The 25,083-nt window shown below is 40.5% G+C and overlaps 1 long non-coding RNA gene across 1 annotated transcript in view; it reads left to right on the forward strand.

The window, feature by feature from the left end:
• Nucleotides 1–737: 737 nt before the first annotated feature.
• Nucleotides 738–25,083, forward strand: part of LOC127380230 (uncharacterized) — a 52,932-nt gene continuing 28,586 nt past the window's right edge. Inside the window, exon 1 of the long non-coding RNA XR_007888441.1 lies at nt 738–1,101. This is a non-coding gene — a long non-coding RNA (uncharacterized LOC127380230). The remainder of the gene's footprint in view (nt 1,102–25,083) is intronic.

The following is a 25,083-nucleotide window of genomic DNA, read 5'->3' on the forward strand; positions in this document are numbered from 1 at the left end:
GCTTCACTTTTAAAGGTATGCAATGCATCCTCTAAACCTTTGGAACAATAACATCAGGACCAAAACAATTTGAAGGAAATAGCTTCCTCAAAACTAGAATGCTCTTTAGAATGGGCAGTTGTGTCTCAGTGGAGCATAGTTTCCCGTTCTCCTTGCAGCACACAAAGGTTCACTGCCTTTGATCTGGCTCCCCTTGCAAGCTGCTCAGCAGCAGATCTGGGAGCTCCGTAAGGATGTGATACAGCTCTGAGCTGTATTAGTGCCTGGCCTGACCTGTCCCAGTGTCCAGAAATTATCTGGCTAGTCTGAAAGCAACAGTGCAACACAGCACAATATCCCCTTTCTCTCTTCTGCATGTGTCCATGCTAAACCATAAATCTCAATGGAGCTCTTACTCAGCTGAGATTCTCAGAAGAGGATTTTCCTACATTCCAGAGAGAAACATAAAATGGTGTTGAGGAGACATCACAGCCTGTTCTGTAAGCAAATGGGGTTGTACACAAAAAAAATCCTTGAGAGCAGTATACTAAACAGATGCTTCACACAGATTATGCCAAAACATTCTTTCCACTGAGGAAGGTTTGGGAACAACACCACATTCCCAGTGGTGAATAACGAGTGTGGTGGTGCACACCCCCCAGTTCACTGAGCCATGTTGCAACATCAAGGTCAGTCAACAATGTTCTTGCTTTAGTTACAAGTGCAGTGGGACTGATACTGTTCTTGTCTCAACAGCAAGTGCAATAGGCTGATACAGTCAAGCACTTTCTGATCTTGCCTACTGGAGCTGTCAGCCTAGATAATTGGGTACCTTCCTGTCCGCACAACAATTTTGGGTTATTAGGCATGCCCTGACAGTACCTGGAAATCTGCTTGCAGAACATACCTGAGACTTCTCCTGCTTGAACACAGTCCCACTCTGAAAGTTGCCAAATATTACCTAACCCGGATAGTGGCTATCATGGAAAAGTGCTGACTATCATCTTGGACCCTATAAATATTGGTCTCAAGGGGGATGCCCCCTGGAACTCTCTGGGATTGCACTGAGCTGCACCTGCATCAAGCAACTCATGAAGGAAGCTGCTTCATCCAATCGAAAGAGTAAGTAGCCAGCCATTTATCTTAGGTATGGGGAAATAAATTGTATTGGGCTGGTATAATCTGACTTCATTCAGTCATCCATAGGGGAAGAATGCAACCTCTTTCATGAATTAGATACCAAAGTTTAAGAGTCTCCCCTATCCCTATATCAACAGTTCCCCTCAATAAAATCACTCCTATCCATTTCCAACTCCTACATGCCCTCTCCACATAGTAAGTAATAAACCTTGCCATCAAATTCTGTTAAGTCACACTTTCATAAATCTATATTAAATATCACCTTTTCTTGATATCTTTGTTGGTGATTCTTTAAGCAACCTTAAAACATTCCACTCTCATCTGCAACAATGAGTTACTAATAAATAAAAGTGTGTACCCCTCTCCCTTGTTTGTTAATGAGACAACAGTGTTCATTTAGTCTCTCTAAGTTAAATTGCCCATTTCCTGATGATAAAGGGAATATGAAGATGACATAACACATAAGTAGTATATCACTGTTAAGTTAGAGCTGGAAAAACTTACTGTCAGCCCCTTCAGCCTAGTAGCCTTCTTTGGTGGACTGACCTGGCTTCCTCCTTTTCTCTCTCTGGTAAAGAGTATCAAGCAAAATTTTAGCTTTCTTAAAATAAGTATTTGCATTCCAGTACCTGTTACACTTTTACTAAGCACATTAAAGACCTTCTCAAGCAATTTTTAGAAGTGGTCTCTGAAGTTTTAGGGTGTGTGATTTTGTTGGAGACACCATGGAGAAATATGGGAGAGGAAAGAAACAAGGATTATGTGATGTCAGTATCTATATATCTGTTCCTTTGATAACTTCTGAATCCACTGATTTTCTAACACCTTTGGTGGATGGCAAATTATCCCACATTTATTACATCTGGAGAAAATAAGTGAGGGCTGAGAAATTCAATGACAGCCTCATTGAGGAAAAGGTTAAAATGTGAGCTCATACCTCATTTGCAATCACAAATATTATCTGTGAGCTTAATTTCAACACAAAAATCCATAGGAAACCAGGTTTTGGGCAGACTGCTGCTCACTGGCTTATCGAAAGTATGAGAGAAATCTGAAGTCTTACGTACAAAATAACATTTGTGGGAAAGGGTGGATTGTCTCACATAGTTCTGCATAAGCTTTTTGTGTATTCGGTAGCTTCTGCAAAACTTTGGTTTTCATCAGAAAATTTCAAGCAACATTAAAAACACTTTAGTAATGTATCAGCTAGGTGATTTCTGGGCACCTATGTGTACCTTAAATTTCTCTTCTAGACTTCCAACAACAATATGTAACCAGCTGAAGAGATGGAACAAAATGCAAAATAAAAGGTGGCAACAAATTAAACTTCGTAAACAGTCCCTGGTGAATGACCCCTTTACTGAATTTTACTTTTTTTTTTTTCTGTATTCAATCTGTCCATGGGCACACTCAAATTTTACTTCAGTATTCAAAATTATTTAAATTATCTTTTTTTTAATAATCTGTGGCATACAGTGTTTTTTTGTGGCTATTGAATATTCAAAACTTAAACTGTACTTGTAGTTCTATTGCACAAATGAGCTACATTATTTGGTACCCTTTTCACCTCCCTTGAGAACAATATAATTGCAATCATCACCACAGTACTTGCTGACTGGATGTATGTGTTTCTTAGGAAAATTTAATATTTTTAGGAATTTTACTAGATCAAATACATTTTTATTTAAAATTTGATTATCAAAAGTATCTCTCAACATCTACTTGAAAGCAGCTGACTCTAGAAACTTTCATTAATATTGTAGGGAAAAAAAGCACAATAAAAATGTGGAATCTATCACTTTGATAATAGATGAATATTTATGTTTTTTTTCCAGTAACTATGTCACATGACATATCTAAATATCTTGTTAAAGTTGTTCCTAACCTAGAAAGGTTTAATATGGAGAATCATAGTTTAATCAATCCTTTTCCCATTTTATGGAATCCTAGATGCTTTTGATAGTTCTGTCTTTCTCACTTGCTGCATAGATCGTGCTGCTGTCCTTGTCGATGGTTTCCTCAAGTAGTAACCCAGCTATCCTTTGATGCAAGATTACACAATGGCAGGAGACACAAAATCTGAAGTGTTACGCAAAGATATATATTAGTTTTTCATTATAAAGTTTCCTCCCTTTGAAGTTCTAAGGAAGCTACAATTTCCTTTCTCCTGCTGCAATATATATATTCACTCACAGTTAAATACATCTCCCACAGCAATTAATTTCCCAGGGCTTGCCAATACTTAGGTGCAGTTCAAGCTGCACCTTTCATTTGCACACAGTTTCTCAAAACATCTTTATCGTTCCATTCAGCAGATGAGGAATCCTACCAAGAAATGGCTTCTTGCATCTAACTGAATAAGACTATATAGTACTTTAAGTCATACCATATTATCATGTGTATGAAAAGTCCACATCAGCAATTTATTAGCACAATGTAGAACACTGTGCTTGGTTAGACCAGAAGAGAGGGCAGTTTTAAAATAATAAATTCACTTACAGTTCCATGCATCAAATAAACCCTTATTTGCCATTCTGTATCAGATTGTACTCCACAACAGTAGTGACTACTCTTGGGAGCCAGCCACTTATCATGCTAAAAACAATGACTTTCAAGGCCAATGGGCTGCAGTAGCTCTATATAAAACATGGTTGTATTTTTATGCTTTTGCTCAGTTTTGTGGCAAAGTGGCTCACCTTGTAAGTACTATGCTGTGTAAGCCATACACAGAGTGAGCATTTCATATAAAGCATCCCACTGACTTTAGTGAGGCTATTTGTGTATGCTCTCAAAAATGCAAGTACGGTTCATACAGCGCAGCCCTCGGCATGTGTCTGAGACTGCACAGAGCTTAAAAAGCCACTGCCCTGCAATCTGCTGGCTGGAGCTTGCAGGGGAGAAAAACAGAGAGCAGTAAATTAGAACTGCAACTCAGAGCTGTGCCATCATCGCTTACAAGTACTTATAAATTGTTTATCTTCCCCCTTCATGCTGTAGCTATAGGCTTTCGTGTTCCTACATCTGCTAAATATGACTGCTCTGCTTACTTACCTATCTCCCAGAAAGGTAGCAAGGCTCACTTTCAGCCTACATCACACACCAAGGGGAAAATCACCAGCTTTGAGCTGAGCATTGTCATCTGTCTTAATTTTTATATCATATTTCCTTTTGCCTGTATTTGATCAAATTACAGGCAAACATGGGTTAAGAGCAACAGCTAACATGAAAAGACTGAATTGTTCCTTCTCTGTGGATGTGAGTCCAACCAAGAAGAGATTGCAGGACAGGCATGAACCAGTATGAAATGGCTTGGTTTTCATTCACATACCCGCTTTGGCCCCTCATCACAGAACCCTCCTTTAGCTTGCTGCAAGCCACCCCTTTCCAAAAGCAGCTATGCAGAGCAAGAACAAGTGAGAGCAGGGTGTTATCATTCACCAATAAACCAGTCAGATGAAAGGATATGGTCAACTTTACATGCAAATGTAATGCTAGTCCACTTCAAGACAAAATCACACAGTCACTGTCACTGCAGTGACTGGTAGTAGCTGCAACCCAGGGCCACTGTGGTGTCCTTGCCTCCATGTGGAGGTATGAGCTCACATCAGTGATGGATTGGCATAATCCTACCACCTGGCTAAAAAGAATAAATGGGAACAAAACAGAAAAAAAGTTAAAACTTGTACTTACAGACTCCCTTTCATCTAATGAGAACACCATGCTTTGCTATGCATGTTATTCTTAGTGTCCCCATGGCACTGATCATATATGATGCAGCAGGGATTGCCTAAAGGGTTCATGATGGAACTGAGATCTATGTATGTTTACTCCCAGCCCTCTGCTTTGACCACCAGATGATGTTAATGACTCGATTCTTTGAGGTTATATGAAAGCTTGCCCATACACATTCGTTTCCAGGCAATATCATAGAGATACCTCCTTTATTTAAAATTGACTGCAATTGAAACACTGCAATGTATTCCATCTAATATATTGCCAAGCTGATGTATAGCTTCAAATTCAGTCTGTGAAGTCTCATCTTTTTAAAAACAGAAACTCTTCAATCACTGAGAAAGAACAGAAAAGCTCCCGGAGTCTCATAGGGGGTATTAACCTCTGGTGGGAATCTGTCTTAATACACCACAGAACAAGGGTCAATTAGTCCAACATGAAGCATGGGGGATTAGCAGAAGGAAAAAACCTTCTAATAGCCTTGTGTAGAAATATGATTATAAAGAAAATGTATAATTTTGCCCAGCAAATTTCAGGAAAACCACTCAAGCTGCATTAGGATTTTAATGACATTTTTCTCCTACTACCAAGGACACTGTGCCAGAAGCCCTCAGGCTTGCCTGCAGTCATATTACTATACTTGCAAAGCATACTGATCCCAAAGATGGTGCAATCTATTTCTGTCACAGATTAAGTGACCTCTGTGCCTCTTGTGACTAGCTGTGGAGAAAGCTGCAGGTGGAGGAATGTTCATCCCTTGGTTAAGCTAAACCTTTGTTTGCTGTGTTCGCATGAATAACTTATAGGGCCTTGGCATCATGAACAGCAGCGCTGACACAGTTGACATGACAGCACTATAGACTGAATCCTGATCTGCCCTCCGAGAAGAAGATGGGATGTTTGCTCGTTTCACATTTCACCAAGTCGGGCTGCTCAACTATTTATAAGATGAATAGAAATTTCCACTACTTCAGCTGACACACCTGCCTTTACCTAGCAACTGCTCAGAGGGAGCCAGCTGAGACAGAGGAGGCTTTGAGAGGCACAGCCCAGAGGGAAGCTGCTGCTGCCAGCTCTGCCAGCCCTGCCAGCCCTCTCCATGCTGGCTCTGTCCTCTTGGCAAGACAGCATCCTCTTCCACTCCCCCACTCACCAAGGGCTATTTGTCGACAGCACAGCCCAGGAGAGGTAGAGCCTTCCTGCATCGCCTTCCCTGGGTGACGAGCAGCGTGAGAGCAGCATAAAGCTCTGCAGACACCCCAGGTCACATGGGGCATGGCCTGGGGAGTCTTCTTTGCCTAGCATGGCATGGGTTGATCACCACAGTGGCATGAAGTGGCCTTCACAGTGCCATGATGCATATGACCCCACGTCCTGCTGATGCTATGTCACCCCTTTGAGGTCCCTGGTAGTCACTGACAGTGTGGCGAGAGCCCAACCAGCACCAGAGACAGGCCATTTGTACCCAGCTCCAGGCCAGTGAAAACACACCCACCACCTCCTGGTTTTTTGTTGGTTTTGACACAAAGGGTGGGTGAGGAGTACCACCTAACCCAAGGCACTTGACCAGAACTTGGTTTCCTGCCGAACTGCAACTTGGCACACATGTAGTACCCACAGTCACTGAGATTTTATCTTTTTATCTCTGTCTCATATATCTGTAGGGTCTCTCAGGCAGCCTGTTGCCATCTGGCTCCCAGCAGCAGAAAGTATAGGGCCCCATGGCATAACCACATTTCTGTGTGGAGTGTCTAGGGGCTCCAGCTATCATGGACTGGTCTTCCAGAGAAACTTTCTAGGGCAGAAAAGCCACTTTAACAGTGATTAAAATATGGATGAGCTAGTACAATCAGAGAAAAATACATGAAAAATGAAACTTTCTTACTTCCATGCTGTAAAGTGGAGTGGGCCTGAAAAAAGTCTGAGATAACGGACTCAGAGCTGGGGGAGCAAGAAGATCTGGTTTTTACAGTAATACTTAATTTAGTTCTAGTCCCATAGTCCTGGGTGCTCCTAACACACAAAAACTGAAGAAAAAGAGTCTCTGCATGGGATGCTGCAGCCCAATTTAAGGCAGGAATTAACAAGAACATTGAACAGACGAAGAGGGGGTGGCTCTATGAGGAACATGTGCTAGCACAGATTCATCAAGTGTGCTGTTGCCAGGCTAAGCAAAATATAAAATAATAATAATAATAATAATAATAATAATAATAATAATAATAATAATAATAATAGTAATAATAGTAATAATAGTAATAATAATAATATACCCCAAATCAAATCTGTGTGCATTTACCAGTAGTCCATTCCCTGCCCATTCTTGGCAGGAGTGACATAGGGATGCAACCGTCAGCAGTGCCCTGAGCCAACCAGGACACCTGTGGCATCAGCACTGCCTCTCAGTGGGGAAGAAGGCTCTTGAAAGGGGCTGTTTTATTTATTCTGATACCTACCAGTGTGTGATGTTTTTAGAGAGGGAGGACTGTAGCTAAATCTGAAATACTTTTGTTGCTCACAATATGATACCCATGTGACAGATTTACAGGAAGGATATTTGACTACATGGTTTTCATGCTGAAGATGAAAAGACCATAATCGCTGCAGTATTGTGAATTGTGTTTGTAAAGGAAAGAGTTTACCCAACAGCAGCCAGGAAAGACGATAAAGCAGGATAGATTTTATGGTTAAAATTAGATTCACCTGAGTTCAGATTATAAATGTTGGGGGGAGTGGGGGAAAGTAAACGTGGTTTGGAAATGGAAGGGAAAAGGTGTTTCCAGGAGACATTCTTCAGTTTCAAAATATCTTGTACCTTTCACAAAGAAGCAGTCTGCCCAAAATATTTAGCAGTTTCTCTCCCTTGTGCTTGACACATAGTCTTCAATGTAAAGCTAAGATCAGATGTGAGGGAGAGCAGGGGAGAAGATTCCTAGCAGCAGGTGAAGCTGAATTAACAGAGCCATCCTTTTGTATTTCAGTAAACTCGGCCAGGGACTGATGGCAATCTGCAGGCTATTTCTTCCATGTCTCTCATATCCCCCCCTTCCCCATTCCTTCTCCCCAGCCCGAGCACTGCAGTTCAGCTTGGTAGCAGGCTGTTCGAGCTGTTAAAGCTGTTCGCTGTAGCTCTGGGTGCTCTCCTTAAATTGAAAATCATCCTGCCATCATCCACCTTGCTGTAACACCCACCCACTTAGGAAATCTGAAAGCTGTGTATCTCCTCTGAGGCTGCTAATGCTATTAATTCTCCTACCTTAACAGTCTATCTGAAATGTGAAAGCAGGTTTTCTACAGATTCCTGGGCTATAGCACATTCTGCTGCATTTCCCATACACATTTCAGTGTCTGTTTCTCACGGTTAAAAATAAAAAAGCCTGATTCAACACTCTCTTATTTCATTTTTACATGATTGAAACATCACTGTTTTTTACCTGCATAGTACATGCCTGCAATCCCTAAACCTTATTGTGAGTCTTTCTCTCTGTCTTGGCAGACTAAATTACCCTTTCTAACTACAACTAGACCAAGTTCCAGACTCCAGCTAGATGATTTGAAGATATGCCAGATCTCTTTAATTTGCAATGTAGACATACCTGTGTGAGAGGCACAACACCTGTTAAACGTACCACACATTTGCCATAGGTTTCACACAACTGCCTACCTAAACACTGTTAATGATTTGTCTATTAAATTAAAGTAGCTGCTGTATGATCAGATACTTTAATTGCCCATTAGATTTTAACTCCTTCCTAATACCATAAAAATATTCTTAAAGTGACAAATTTAGCCCCCCTCCAATATTGTCAGCTGGAAACAGAGCAACCCAATGGTCTTGCTGTTGAATCCTGGCTTCAAAAGGGCCTTTTTAAGAGAAAATGAAAAGGGAACATCCAATTTCTGTGAAAGCAGTTTCAAACATCCAAGATTCCATGTAAGACCCTAGGATGTGTTTAGGCCCCCATGTAAAGGAATGTGAAAGGTCCAAGGGGGAGCCAGAAAGAAGGTGCAGGCAGTGAATAGGAAGAGTCTGCTCTATCAGTGATATTTTGCTCCTCAGGTGTGATGGGAGCAGTGCAAGCAGGCTGTGCTTAAACACAATAAAAATCTGAATGTTATGGGTATAAATGAGACAGGCGGGCCTTGGCACTGCTTCAAAAAGAGCTCAAAATGGCCTTACAAACCCATGTTAGCCTGTACTTTTTCCCTGCCCATTCTTGAATCAAAGCAGAGGATCCTGCCTTACCAGATCATGAGCCAAATACTCTAGTGCAGATACAATACTCTATACAGTCATGGTTTCCACCATATTTACTGCATAGAAAGAGATTAAAATATTGGAAGGATTTGATTGAGACAACTTTAGCAACTTTTCCATTACAAATATCCTCAGTCCTAGGAAAACAGCACATTTGACAAAAAAAGGCAGAAGAGACCACATCAGGAACCACACACGTGCTGCTCATGACGTGGCCAATGACTGTACTGAGGTGAGAAAGCTGAGAAGCATTTGATTAGATGAACTGTCTGCATGATTGTTCTGATCTAGGGATGGACCTGACAATATTGATCAAAGTTGGTAAAACATAAAATGTAAATTAAAACAATAAAATGACCAAATGAAACACAATAGCATGGGAATGGCTTTATCTTTCCAAAAGGTTTAGTTAATTCAAAAGGTAACTAAGACTCAAGCGTCCCTTGGGAGCCAACACTCTAAAACTCCACTTCATTCCACACACTATGACTGAGACAAGATCTAAGGAGGTCATGAGCAGCATAATAGGAAAGATCTTATTTTAAACCTCCACCACTGGTGGAAATAAAACTCATTCTTCTTTGGAGGAATGTTAAAAAGTAGGTTAGAGGTTTGTTTACAATGAGAGCTTTTTGTTTGTTTTACCTGATTTCCAGTAATACTGTCTCACTCTGTGTTGTAATAGCACAGGCCGTTCTTTCCCTCTCTTGTGACTCCTTTTAAGCCACATTATTTAATTCAGAGTAGCTTTATTAATAGTTTTTATGTGGTAGATCTTCTTTTTCTATACATGAAAAAAGAGGGAGCTACTGAGTATACAGGCATGGAAACTGTACCAGGCTGGGGAGGAGGCATTGCTCCATGAAGGTGCAGGACACCAGAGGAACACGGGCAGCTGGCAGAGAAACAAGGCCCATTTAATTGCTTTTATCATGACTAATACATTGCAGCACAGCACTAACCAAATTCATAGCGCACCCATCACTATAAAGGGGTCTTAAAGTAGATATAATTGATCATGTAATTGAGATCTAAGACCCACATTTTCTGCCAGTCAAATCAGAGGCTTTTATCCCTTTTGAACAGCTAACTGTGCAGATCTCTTTTAAAGTAAATGATGCAAATATAGAAAAAATATAGGCTCAGAAATTCAGCTTTTTTAGCTACAGATTTCAAAACCATTCAGAAAATCACTGTGAGTTGAACTGCAGCATTTGGAATACCAGCTGAAGACACACATGAGTGAGAAAAGTGGATTGAGTAGCTTACTTTGTAGTCTAACATAGGTCTTACTTTGTAGTGTAACATAGGTGTGATGTTTGAAAAGCTAACTGCATGTCTATACTAGCATTAGGGTGATAGCCAAGCTAGATCTGTGACAGTCATGGTGGTACCCAGTCCTGACCCCAGAAGGACTCCACAGCCACAAAAAATGTCACAGCAACTTATCATATAACAGAGCATGAGAACAACATTACCTGGAGGGAGATACTCCTGCTTCCCACCTTCGCTTACTATCTGTGCTTGGATAAGCTGGAAGCAAGAAGTTACTGTTGACTGCAACCATACTGTGTGTGCACTAGCTGCAGTCTGCAGCTAGACTTCTCAGGAATCTCCTTGCTCCATCACAAGGTATAGATGCACTCTGATTATTCTTTAGCTTGCACCATCCTTTTAATGCTAATGGAACTACACTCATAACCTCATTAAGGGCTGAACACTGTGGTCATGAAAGAATAAATAATTCCAAAGCTGCAGTTAAGTCTAAAGATGGTTAGATAATTTTCCTGTCCAAGATGAAATCTCTGCTTTGCTCTCATGGACTCCTACTCACAGCTCAGTGCTGGGGAACAGTGCCAGTGCTGAGGATATGCCCTTCAAAAGTCATCGTAAGTGTCCTGAAATACTGATGAATGAGGAATCCACACAGTTATAATTTAAATATTTGATCACCAGCAGAAGAAAACACTCATCCTGGCAAATATCAGTCTGTCGTAAAAACAGTCCCTTCAGGTAAACCCCTTTCATGCCTCAAGTCCCTCCTTACTCTAATAGAGTATTTTAGAGTGCCACAGGTTATCCCTGCTCCCAGCTGGAGCCAGGATGCTGAGACACAATGTTTAATGGATCCATTTTTCTAAATTAAAAGGCCTCTAATCATCATCATTGTTACCATTGTACTTAGTCTCTGCCTACTGCACAAGGAGATGGTTCCCCTTTCCCTGTGGGATAGAGATTGGGTTTCTTTCTTTTTTCCTCCAGGGACTAAATAAACAAACTCACTGTAATGATAGGGACTATTATTTCCCCAGAGAAAGCCTGTAACAACTTTATTCCTTCTTTTCTGGAGAGCATCCCACTCGTCCTCCAACTTTTCCTCTCCTCACCCTACCCTCCTTTGTAAATACTTCACCAATTGTTTTGCCTCCATGCATTTACCTGTAAGACTCTCCAAGGACAAAAAGATGGCAGCTATTTGAGCATAAAGGTAGTTTAGTTCTACGTGCAAGGGCAAAACTGGAGGTGGAAATGAGATCAGCAAAAGCACTGCAGCTCTGTTTCCCTAATGAAGCAGAACTCTCACACTGAGCTGGGCTTACACACTGTAATCAAGTATACTTCTCACAATGCTGGGGTTATGGAGAGCTCTGCACAGAGCAAGGTAATTATCAGCTGCCATGGATCAGAAAGACTTCATTCCCCTCTCTGTTTTTCTCAGCTGTCAGCTAATAGTCAGGAAGTAAATGAAAAATACTGCCTTTTCAGAAGTGTCTGTAGCAGGAAATAGATATGCTCAATACATATGTATATCCTTTCCCTTCCCAGCCCTTCTCCCTCAAAAAAATATGGGGATCAGAAGATGAAGTATTGTTATGCTCGTCATCTTTTTGCAAGGATGAGCTAAGCCTAGCTCTCAGTCCAGTTTCTGAATGACTGCTTTGTGGAAATTACTTCATAAGTGATCAATAGCACTGAGTAAGTTCAAGTGTTTTCAGAAGGATTTTCCCAGCACTGGAAGGCAGGGGCTGGTGGACAGCCTAGAGGAGAATGAAACTGATGGGGAAATACAGTGAGGCAAAGTAAGAGAAGTGTGGACCCCCAAAAGGCTTAGGAAAATGTACTGTTCAATAAGATTTTATCTTGCTCTACAGGAAATCTTAATTTCTACTAATTTTATTAAGAATTCCTTCCTTCCTTCCTTCTTTCCTTCTTTCCTTCCTTCCTTCCTTCCTTCCTTCCTTCCTTCCTTCCTTCCTTCCTTCCTTCCTTCCTTCCTTCCTTCCTTCCTGCCTGCCTGCCTGCCTGCCTGCCTGCCTGCCTGCCTGCCTGCCTTCATTTTTGCCTGCCTGCCTGCCCTCCTGCCTGCCTGCTTTCCCTCCTTCCTTCCTGCCTTCCTTCCCTCCTTCCTGCCTTCGTCCTTCCCTCCTTCCTTCCCTCCTTCCCCCTCTCCTTCCTTTAGAGAAGGAGCTGAGATTCACAGTCATCCACATAAAACATTGGTATAGATAAAGGGGCATAGTTCTGATGACATTTAGGTAGTGATGGCAATACAGAGTTATTTTCTTCTACTCAAATGTGCAGCAAGTGCTCTGTGAATAATTTGTTGGAGATTTCTGTGGGACTGCAGGACCTGAGACAAAGTAATGCTTTGATAGTTGTATGTATACAACCTGACAGGCACTGCATGCCATGAGACCTAGCCATGCAACACACACAAGCAAAAGAAAATGTCAGTGGGAAGCAAGTCAGAAGATTGGACTGAGTAAATTTTTCTACAATAATGAGATGCATTCAGCCCAAAAAACACCAGAAAGCTACATCAAAAAGAATTTAACTTTTGTTTGAGAACATAAGCAGATGTGAAAGAAAGAAAATCTGTAGGCAAACTGTTTTCAAGATGTGACCTGTGGCAAAAAAAAAAAAAAAAAAGGCGTGTTCCAAATCACACCACTATATGATGTACACACAAAAGCTTTTGAGCTGAACTGTCCTGAAAAAGCAAACCATGAAGTGAGGCAAAATCAGAAAAAAGTATTGGTATCTTATAGGAGTACGAAGGAGAATGTCAGACCACAAAATTATTGAGGTTAGCAGGGCTGTCTCAGCCTTTCCTCATATGAAAGCTGCTGCAATCCTCTAAATATCTTTGTGGCACTTTGCTGTACTCAGTCAAGTATGTCCATGTCTCTTTTATACTGAGGAGACCATAAATGGACCCAGCACTCCAGCTGTGTCTCACCAGGGCTGAGGGAGTTGGAGGGAGTCAGCGTACTGACTCAAAGGAAAGAAACAGATCATTTTACGTTGGGGCTAAACCAAAAATTACTCGACAGCAGGGTGCAAAAAACACCAAAATTCCCTAAAGACACTGAGTATGGGTGGTGCCCAAGAGAAAAACTAAAGATCTTTGTGTTTTTACTTCAGAAACTTAATGAAAAATTAAAAGCTTCTGAACTAGATGAATGTGGTTGCTTCAAAAAACTGGTAAAGGAGCAGAAGTTATTACAAAGTCAAGATTTTTCTACATATAACCAGGTAAAAATTGTAATGACCAACATTTTTAGTGCAAGTTGCAAGCCAGATCATACATGTGTATGCACAAATAGGAAAATATAAGAAGCACAAAAAATAAAATTAAGGAACTCTGCAAGATCTCCTCAGTGACCTGGAAAGAATGTTCTCGAGAAGTATTTTGCCTGATGAAAACAAAGCTGTTGATACTTTCTTCACTTTTGGCAAGGCAGGGTGGGCAAGTGAGATTTTCGTTCAACTGAGCCATGATACACTTACAGTTCAGGTTTCCCTGGACTCTGACAAATGCACCAGAGCATCTCTCCAAATTCCCCTCAGATGATGCGCACAAGTCGTGACCTGAAAGTATTGCAAGATGTTAACAAAATATGTATGTGGCTCCATGTGGAAATTCAAATACCTCAATGAAAAATGCATTTGTTTATCATGGTCCAAATGCTAAGGCACAAATTTTCATATCTGAAAACTGAGCAAAATTGGAGGGACTAGAGGAGAACTGAGGTAATTCACCTCAGGCTTCCTCTTTTAAGAGGCTAGCTAGAGTTCTGCAGTTACACTGAAGTTCTGTATTACACTCACTACCCTATAATACATGTATTCAGTCCCAAACTTTACCACGTGGTCTTAGGACATCTGTGTGCTTCTATCCTCCTGTATAATTTCACAGTAGTCTGATTCTACATTTATTTCTTAGAAACATCCTTTCCCTAGCTATTAATGCAGCTCAGTTTTTGCCTTGAAAGAGAATGTTTGAATGTTTTTTTCTAAAACAAAAAATGCCTGGAGAGTCTAAACCACTTACCAGGAATGAGAATTTGGTGATGAGTGGAGGAAATGAGCAAAGGTCTGTGCACACAGGATGCTGGAGGCTAGAGGCTGGAGAAAGGAATCCTGCAGGGAACAGTTTCACCCCACTTTGGTTTGCAAGTCAAATACAGCTCCATATCTGAATGATAATTAGACTCCTGTTGAAAGTTTAACTCTTGGTTTCTGAATTTGGTGGTGAATACAACCAAATATGAGTAATGATGCCTCAACACATCCCTCACCAAAAGCAGCACCAAGGAGCCAGGAATATTGAGGACCAAATCATTTAAGAAGGCCAAAATAAGTATATTCAGAACTTGACCTATCCCACCTGGGCAGGTAGCAGCAAGGCCATATCAGCCTACATTTTCTTTTATAGCATTAGACAAATATATTCTCCAGATGTATATATTCCTCAGAAAAACTATTGGTATTCTTTTTTTATTTTAAAAATATATATATATATATGGCAGAAATCCAACAGTATTAACATAAATCTGCCAAAGAGTGGACTGGTAAACATTAAATTTTTAAGTTTCCAGGAAGCTGTTACATATAATTCAACAACTCCCACTAATGAGATATGGCAATAAGAAAAATCAGACTTAGCATTGAGTAGGGAGAAACCCAAACTTAGAAACTTTGCTTGAGGATCTGAGCTGGTGGACATAGGCTGATAAGGAGCTAACAGCAACCCAGGAGAAAGGCAAAAGACAACAACAAAGTGGGTGGCAAGGAGGCAGAGACATGTTGTGTGGGGTAACAGATACCCAAGAACTTAAAGGAAAAGGAGAGGAAAGCAGAAAGGATAGGGAGGAGGAAGAGTGGGGAAGGGATGAGGAGACAGAAGATTGAGGGATGGGGGCACATAAAAGAGGAAAAAAAGCTGTGGCAGTGACACCTAATACAGAAAAGCAGGGAATCACTCACGTAATGAACACTGAGAAGAATGTAGCAGTGATTTTAAAGCTCTAGAGATTAGAAAATAGTAGTCATTTTATCTAAAATATAACTCTTCCAAACCTCTCCTAAATCGCTCAATTGGGTAAAATACAAAAGGTGAGCACACTGTAAAATGAATGAAGAATTGCAATAGCAATGGTATTGAAGATGAATACCCATCCTGTAAAATCTAACAAGTGGTGATTAAGAGCAGCTGGAGAATGCTTCTAAAATTAAAGGTAAATGCACATAACATTTCTTCCTGCTGAGCCATTAATTCTATCCAATCAGGACCTCAAATACATAGTTTCTTTTTTAGCATTATTTTATTTCCTCATAACAACCAGAAGGATGCATTATTTCCATCAATGTGTAAGTTATGATGTTGAAGCATATAGAATCACTGTTTTGTGGGCTGGGATAAGTGGCATTTTGCTATGACAGTGACACCATTTCTGCATAACTAACCACTGACCTTTTTTCTTCTCAACAGCAAATACACCATCTTTGTAACAAAAGTAAAGCTGAGGGATTTGAAAATGTCAAAATAGCAGAGCAACAAAGAGCCCTTGGCCCATATAAATATTTACATTTGAAATATCCATTTGCTGAACTGAATATTTCAGCTGTTGAGGGCGGCCTGACTCTCATTACATCAGCTCTGCAGACCTATTGGTGTTCTTGCTTTGAACACAGACAAGAGCAGCACTTTTATTGCACATTCCAAGCATCCAGCACACTTACAAAGCGGGTTGTATTCCAGCAATGCCATGTCTCTGCTATTCAATTTTAGTGATAGTATCCAGACTCCACAGCTGTGTAGCTTTCTAATATTGAATACAGATCCCTCACAAGACAGCTGTCTTGGATTTATTTTTTTTATTAGAAGGAGGAAAAAAAAAAAAACTTCTAAAATCAGCCTCAGCAACGTGTTGCCTAGTGGAAAAAAAAAATTTTAATTCACTAATTATTCTGATCTGGAACTGCAGTGAGTAGACTACTGTCCAATCCTTTCAATTCAGGAAGACTAAGCATACTCAGCCCTTCATCTAGATCGCCCTCGAACCAGTCTTCCTCATAACCAACACTTAGAGAGGAGCCTCTGAGTGCAGACCTGGTCCTCCATCCTGCCAGAGATCCTTCTGCACCTGTGCCCTTGTGAGGCACTAGGTCTTTGGGATAAGACTAAAGAAGAGGGAAGAAGGAATACAAAGGTATGTCTTCTCCCTTTTGACCTTGCCTTGCAAAAGGAAATCCAGGCAAAAAGTAGCTCAGCTCCTTTTTGGGAATGTCAAACTGCAGGGATACCTACTAGGTCAACAGTCCTTGCAGCCATGGCTCTGTTTAATGTCTGCCTCCAAGGGGAAAGTCTGGTGGCAAAGGGTGACCAGTGGAGTCATCCTGGCCCACCTCATGGATGTTGTCATCCTTGCCCCTTCCACTGGAGGCAGCCTGCCCCAGGAAATAAAAGAGGAAAATCCCAAGAGAGGAATGCAGATGCATTTCTCTCCGTTATGAGTGTTTATTCAATAGAGAAAGATCCAAACTGGCATTTTTTGTGTAATACACCATGGTTGCTCTACAATTCTTCTAACTTAAGTGTGTATTTTACATTGAATACTCCTGACTATATGTTGGGATACTGTTCCAGCTCATTTGAAAATGTTTGTATAGGCTGCTCTGTTATTTCTGTAGATCTCAATACACCAAAAAACCAGCTGAAATGCTGCTGTGGGTCCCTTTTCAGTATCTGCTAGTCTGTTTCCATACACATGCAAAATACCTTCATTGTTCTGCCTTCACTTCAGGAAAGGCTCTAAATCAGGCGTAACAGGCTTGAGTAACTTTATTCCTCAGAAGTCCTGCACTTTCACTTATTTCTAATAGATTTTACTTAATTCTTCCTGAATATCTTGGTAAAAAGATGGAGCTAGAAAAGTTTATTTTATAAACCGACAAACAGCTGCGAAAAAAATCAACCCCAAATTTACTGAGTCTATAAATGGCAAATTGGCAATATATGTAAAAGTTGGCCTAATTGTGGTATTTCCATCTTTTTCTAAAGTTTTTTATAACCAACATCAGCACTGTGTACATCTTAAGGGAACTTTGTGATAACACAAGGAGCCTCAGAGATTTGTGGCTGCGCCAGAACATGGAGTATGTTTATGATTAAAACATCACTCTGGCTCAATGCAGGTAACTTAATTCTTTGCAAGTATGCTTTGCCTGGGATGTAATGGACTACAAGTATTTGCCTGGAGTGTGCTTTAGCGTTGTCCAGGTTCTGTGAAAACACTCTATTCCTTTAACTGAGATGATTTTTTCTCATTACCATGGATATTTTTCCCTCATAACTACCTAAGTGATTGAAAGGAAACATACACTCTCAGAAGCAAAAACACAGTGGCTGTGATTAGAACGAAAAAGCAATCTACAAATCACTCTAGTCACCAATAGATGATGTTCATAATAAATTTACCATTTTTCCAAGTCCTTTACTATTAAGCCATTATTTTCTTGTCTACGTTTAAAAGTTTATAGTTATATAATGGAAAATCCTTCAAAATCAAAGTTCAAGCATACAAAGTTGCCTTTACTGGGGCAATTAAGGGAGTTTTATTAGTCATACCGAATGCATGGTGTGTGAAAGGTAAGGAGGAGCTGGTAATAATAAAAATGTACAGGGGACTGTTTATAAGTGTTATAAATTATTTTTAGCCATATAAAGGAACAAACACCAAAACACACACACATACCAGCACACACGGGGCTACTTACCTACTTTAACACAAAGGACAATTTTGCAATTCAAAGGCTAATGTTTATGCATCTACAAGCAACTATTTGAAAGCTGTGTGTCATGTCTGTAAAACCTAACAGCCATTTGCAGTTCACACCTTTGCGAAGCCAGAGCACAGAGCCGTGCACACCCGTTTCCATGCAGTTTTACAGTTCCGGTTGTGGAGGCCCAGCACAGACCAAAGTGGAATTGCAGGTTCTAACGTGCATCGTAGTCACAACCACAGCTTCACGATGCAGCAGCCACAGCTTTTACAGCTCATTGCCATTAATAGCCTGGGTTATGTTTTTCTTGACCTTCCTCAATGAGGGGGTGTTCAGGACACAGTGAACTTTTTGTCTTATCCCCTCAGACACTTTCTGCAGGCAGACTGGCACTTCTTCATGTCAGTGGATCAGGAGTCCTGCCACATCCCAGCTTCCAGGTGGCGAACCACAAGTGTTGTGTTCCAGCTTTCCTATCAGCTCACAGAAGGCTACAACAGCAGCATCTCAAAGCCTGTGCTTCCTTACAAAGGAGGTAGTCACGGAGGAAATGGGCCTTTTGAGACACCTTAGGGGAGGTACCTGCACAGTGTCCCTAGCAGAAAGCTAAATTCAAGACATCACTTATCCTGCTCGTTGCCTCCTGTCAAGGCACTGAAAGACAAGTTCAAGCCAGTTACAACAGGATATCCCATGTATTGTCTGGAACCTTCCCCTCACAAGGACTGACCCAACCTCACTCTGATTAGCCTGAGAGATCTGGTGTCACATGTGTACATGAAGAGCATCTAGGCTCTTATTAAATATGCATTCCTCTTCCTACTAACATCGTTCCATCAATATTTTAATGCCATGTTGCCGTTTAGATTGTGTTCCTACTGTAACATGAGGTCCCTGCTGGGGCAGACAGACACCACAGCAATGGATGTGTTTATGGATGTCATTTGTTTCAGTATGAAGAGTTGTCATCAGTGGTGATTTTCTGCTGCAAATGCTTGTGGTTATTTAACCAGGAAATGCCACCTCTATTCCTTTTTACCAATATAGGTAATGGGACAGCATGGAGGTGTACAAAGTAGGGCTGAGCATATTCAAGCAGCAAATTATAATTATTTATTGCCAAAGAGAGCTAATTTGTGGTCAAGTTCATTAGATTAAACTTAAACAAATGTAAACGTGCTGACTTTACTGGCAGATACCAGGAGTAATTTCGGATCATGGACTATTTCTGGAGTGAAATTCATCTCTGTATAAAGTTTGCCTGTGGGTTTTACTTCCTGTTTTTTTCACAAATGCTTTCTCATTTTGTTTTATGTTTTTCCTCTCCTCTGGTTATAGACTAATCATTGCCAAGTCTCAATCTCTGCTTGAAAAACAATAGCTGGCAGCCATTGTGCTAAACAGCCCATTTTGTTATCCTTGCCACAACCCGCCGTGTTCTCAGTTATTGCACTTGATAGGCATCATTAGAGTTTCCATGTTGTTAGTCACTTTCCTGATCTTTCATGTTTCTTCTGCTCAGGAAGCACTTTTTCCTGGAAACATTCAAAGAGAATAAAAGCCAGTTATGGCCAGCACCTTGGGGTAATAGCACATAAGATGCATATCTTACACTTTTTTTTTTTTTTTTTAAGTTTATAACTCCAATTATAAATGTGCAAGGCCAGATTATGCGACTTTTATCCACACTAAATTATTCCACAGAAGTCTACAGAGCTAATTGTGGCAGAAACATTGTTCAGTGTGAGTAATTTTTGGATAGCACAATCTAAGAGTTCATAGCACACTGTATTATAATGATATATTAATAGGACATTAGATTGGAATAGACCTACTCATCTCAAATACTGTGATGTTACTCTACAGCATCGACAAAAAATCAGTGAAGGTGCTGTGACTGTTTAAAGGCTCTCAGACAACTTTAAGCTCTGTTTGAAGGATGAATGTGTAGCTGTAAGTAGACCTTCGCATTTGTAGGTGAAAATTCTCTTTTCCATTGCTGTCAAGAAAGCATCCCTTGAGCAAGAGAAAGCAGTCTGAAAAGGCTGCAGAAGGATGACATGGATGTGATGGCACCCATGTTCACACAGAGCCAACCAGGGTCCAGGTGTTCACTGGGAGCCATTGCTTCATCCTAGAGTCTAGAGTCCCACCTTGAAACCAGAGATTTGCCGAATCTGCTCAAATGTAAACTGCTCAGAGCACATGAAACAGGCTGCCCTCCCTTTGATGGGACAGCAGTGAGTAAAATGAGAGGATATTCCCACTCTTCAAAAAGTGTTACAGGTTTTTAATATCAAAACAGGAAAAGGCAGATCTTGGATTATTTCATACTGTTTCATCTCAGAGCTTCACACACAGTAAACTGAACCCAGCTTAACAAATGCTGAGGGTTCAAAATGTAGTCAATTTACAATCCTATGATGAGCAACCTATTCCCCAGCAGAAAAGATCAATACTTTAGTTATGGTCTTCTGGATGCTGCAGGCAGAATACTGCAACTTTAAAAAATAAATTGCAGACAGCTGAGTTTAATTCTTGTCTCATCTGTTTTCTATAGGAATGTACAGGTCTCAAGAGTGTCTTACAGAAATGGCAAGTGTATGGACAAAACTTTCATCTTTGCTATAAAGCTGAGGCCATTTTTAGTTAGTAACGCAATAATGACATATGTGTTTGCATTCCTATTGCAACTTATATCACTAATAATAGTGAGAACTCAAGCACTGCATTAACATGCACCATAAAACCAGTATACATTTCTTTTCCTCCTCTACCATTAACACTCATAAAATTTTGTATGTTGCTGTAATTTTTTGTGCCTGGTTTTCTTAGAAGGTGACATTTGAGGAAAAATGAGGGAACATCAACTACATTATTTTTTTAATTATTCAATACTGGCAAAGAAAACAAATCACAAAAACTTTCTCAGGTGAGAGAGTAACACCCTGTCTTTCTCCTCTGAGGCACAAATTCCTCCAAAAATGGTGTAGCTGTGAATCTAAAAGCTCAGCATAGAAACAATTGGACATTTCCTGCAATTTCAGAGAAGGTAAAATACTTGCCCAGAAGGATATTTTTTTAAAGAGAACACACAGGCTTTCTGTTAGTCTTTTCACTAAAAGAAACCTATCTAGGGGCTCAACAGAACAGGAACACGCTTTGTGTTTCACCAGAAAGAGAGGGGTGAGTGGTGTGGTTGTGGAAAAATCATAATCCTACAGACTGGAAAATATTCCCCCAGCTCCTCACTGGTTAAGCCTCTTTTGATGTAAGTGTAAATCATCATCTTTTTGTTGGGGGGGAGAAGGGGGAAGTTGCACTTAGGTTTCTTCTTGAGAATCTGCCAGTGCATTTGCTGTTAGGAAATGACTAAAATAAGCCTCTGCACATATGTCCTTAAAAACACTTTGACTGCATTCCCCTGTAATTATTAAGCTCCTTCAGAGTCTGTAAGCCAGTGAGAAAGGGATTAAAGGGGTTACTTTGTGCCTCTGTGCCCGTAAAAATCCCTTGGCTACTGCAGCACACTGCTCAGAGCATCCTGAAAGCTTCATATAATCCTTGCCTCCCAGCTACCACCACCACTGCATTCTCTTTATTTAGACACATTCAAATTTCATGCTGTAATCCAAAAGCACTCCAACATGGAAACAAGATTCACATTATAAATCACATTTTTCAACTAACCTGACAGTTAGAGTGGAGCAACAAGGAAACTGCATGACAAAGCTACCCTCAATTTTATGCTGGAAGGAAAACCAGGAGATGTAAAATGGTGCTTAGTATCTGCTGACATTTCCTGTTCTCCTGGTAGTTCAAGACAGGGATAATTTTCTACACCTGACCATTGTAAGAGAGGTCACAACAGAACACTGATTCTGGACTAGGGTTGCATGTGAGTATAAACACAGGATAGCAGTAGGAGAAGAGCCTGTCACCATTCAGGGATTTTCATGTGAGAAGAGAACTTGTTATGCTCAGTGATGGTGCACTGAAAATAAGTCATTGTATCATAGGCAGCAGTACTACACGACTGCAAGCTACCTTCTGGGTCACAGAGTCTGTTCCTAGTGCCAGCATGCTATTATATAACCCCTTTCACTAACTCATTTTTAAGAACCCTAATTTATTTAAAGGCAACCTTTCCCCACAACAAATTCAGGGAGGAATTCAGGGCTATGGAAAGGTTTGAATGAAGTGCTGCTGTTAAACCCAACAACAGCTGTAACCATCCAAAGTGAACAGCTTCCAGATCATGATGTTAAAACAGAGAAACAACTGTCAAATGTGCATTAAAACAACATCTGCAAGACAGAATAATAATAATAATAATAATAATAATAATAATAATAATAATAATAATAATAATAATAATAATAATAATAATAATAATAATAATAATAATATCTTTTGTGTAGCCAAGCAGTAAAAAATACTTCCTGGATAAATAGAAACCTGGCACCGCTTGGCAGAAAACAACTGTGAGGGCAAAACGGGGGCTGGAGCAGCTCGAGAGGAAGCTACTTGTCATGCACACCCGTCTGGAGCAGAGGGAAACCCGGCGGCTGCTCGGTTTGCAGCGGGTGCCGTGAGGAAGAGTGGTCACGGCCAGGGCAGCCTGGTAACCCAGCTTCAGCGCTTGGCTGCTCCCTCCCCGCCCCCTCACGTCTGCCTGTATCCTTTGGCACATCATACCAGTGTATCTTGGTCACCATCTGTGAAGTGGAGATAAAAACACCTCTTGTCTGCATGTCTATTTAGTTTGTAAATGCCTTCCAACAAAGAACATCTCTTATTTTGTTTACCAACAGTACGTAGTGCATGGGCTTGGTCTTGTATGCAGATTCTGGTCACTAATAATCATTATTTTAATAGTGATGATAAACGTAATAATTATCCAATGTGAATTTTAACAACTGCAGTCAAGCTGCTTTGGTTTTGTTTTTATCAGAATTGTTATCCTAAGTACATGAGGCCAGAAGAGTCAGAATGACAGAGAACTTCTGCCTGTTGCAGAGGGGCTGCTGGTGATCTCCCGCTGCACACAGGATGCACCTGAGAACACCCTACAGATTCGTGCAGTGAATACGTGAGAGTTCAGACACTGACCACATCTGACTAGTTAAAACTATCATCTTCTAAACACTGCCTCTCTGCAGAATGACCTTCAGATGAAGGCCTGCAAAATAGGAACTCTGAATTATTATTTTATGACAATCTTACAGGACAAATAAGCAAAGAACATGCATTACAAACAGAAAAAAACGTATCTTTTCCTCATTAATTCACTCACCTTTTTATTGTTAACAATAGAAAGTGACCAGGAATACCAATTCTTCCTCATTCTAAATAAAGTATTTGATAGATCCATGGTACAGAGCAGAAGTTAAAACAGTAGTTAAGAACCACAGCCTGGTACTAAAGCCCTCTGGAGTCTGAATAAATTCTTTGCTAATTTTAAAAAACTGCTACAATTTTTATTTTTTTTTAATAAATGAGCTATCAAAGTGACATATTTCAAACATCAAATCTTAATTCCTTTCTAGTGAAGTGTGTGCCATTGTGCATGGGGAAAGAGCAGGAAGCTCTGAGCTAATTTTTAAACCCAGGGGAATATTGACAGCCAGCCAGCTGCTAAGGTTCTCTGCTTGATCCCTTGCAAATTCTCTTCAGCTATTCATGGCCAAAATGTGTCGTGTGCCAATCTGAAATAATGTTGGAGGAACTGGTGTAAAGGGTCTCCTTTTCATACTCCCAGCAGGCTCGTGTCAGAAGGCTGCGAGGGATAACCATTGCTATATATAGTTAATCCCCCTTTTGAAAGGTCACCCTTCATTGTGTGTTTGTTTTGACCCATGTCTATCCAAAAATCATTCTTCTGCAGCTCATTCTTAATGACTACTTTTTAAGCAGATAAATAAGAAATAAATCATGTAATGAAGCAGAAGATAGCATCTGTTTTACAGCTGACAGCCCAATGAATGCATAGCACTCCCATTATCTCCTGTGGTTTTAATTACAACACAGGCAGGTTTATTTTGTTTGAGGTTTTATAATGACTTCACTGTCTTCATCCAGGAGCAGGCTCTTACTTTACATGTTGCACATTCTTGATAATAGGACATTTGGGCACTGAATCACTTCCATTATCATGAGCTACTCAAGTGCACACACAGAGCTACTTATCAGCCCAACAAACTGTAGCTTGCAGTGAGCCAGAGAGCAGAATGGTGCCTGCTCTACATTTCTCAGCACTTCTTATTCTGAGAAAAAGGAAAAAAAAGCTTCCATATTATGAAACTAAGCTTTTGCTCTTTCCACATATTTGAGTGGCCATCCTGAGCTGAAAGATTACTGCCTTTCCCACTTTCTGCTGGGCTGTGAGTTGGAAGACGCAAGTAAAATGATGACAGCACTGAGCACTAAAATAACAGAAGCACTTAACAGAAGAAGAGAAAAGTGTATTTTCACGGAAAGTGGTGCACAGCAGTACACCAGCACAGTGATGTTTTCTATATTTCAACACCATCAAAGTTCAATTGATGGAACCAAGAGAGTCATCACTGTGGCAAGAGGTCAATACAGAGAAGAAATGTGGGGGGGGGAGATAAAACAGGGTGAGGCTTTGTGAAAGAAGGAGACCAGTGAGCAGGCGATTTAGCATGATAGGATTTAAAAGCACAGAGATAAAGTATAATGTTTCTTTCAAAAAACCTCACTTTTGCTGCTATCCTTCTTAAAAGAAAGAGGTAAAGGCAATGAGTGAAGCTTTCTTATCACACTTCTAAGAGTGGGTAGAGAGGGATGTGGGTTAGCTCTTCTCAGGATCCACAGTGCTGCCTTTTGCTGAGCTTTATCATCATGCCAAGCAAAATGGAGCACGCTACTGCAGGAAAGGCAAA

Source organism: Apus apus, chromosome 1 (genome assembly GCF_020740795.1).
Source record: "Apus apus isolate bApuApu2 chromosome 1, bApuApu2.pri.cur, whole genome shotgun sequence".
Classification (NCBI taxonomy): Eukaryota; Metazoa; Chordata; class Aves; order Apodiformes; family Apodidae; genus Apus; species Apus apus.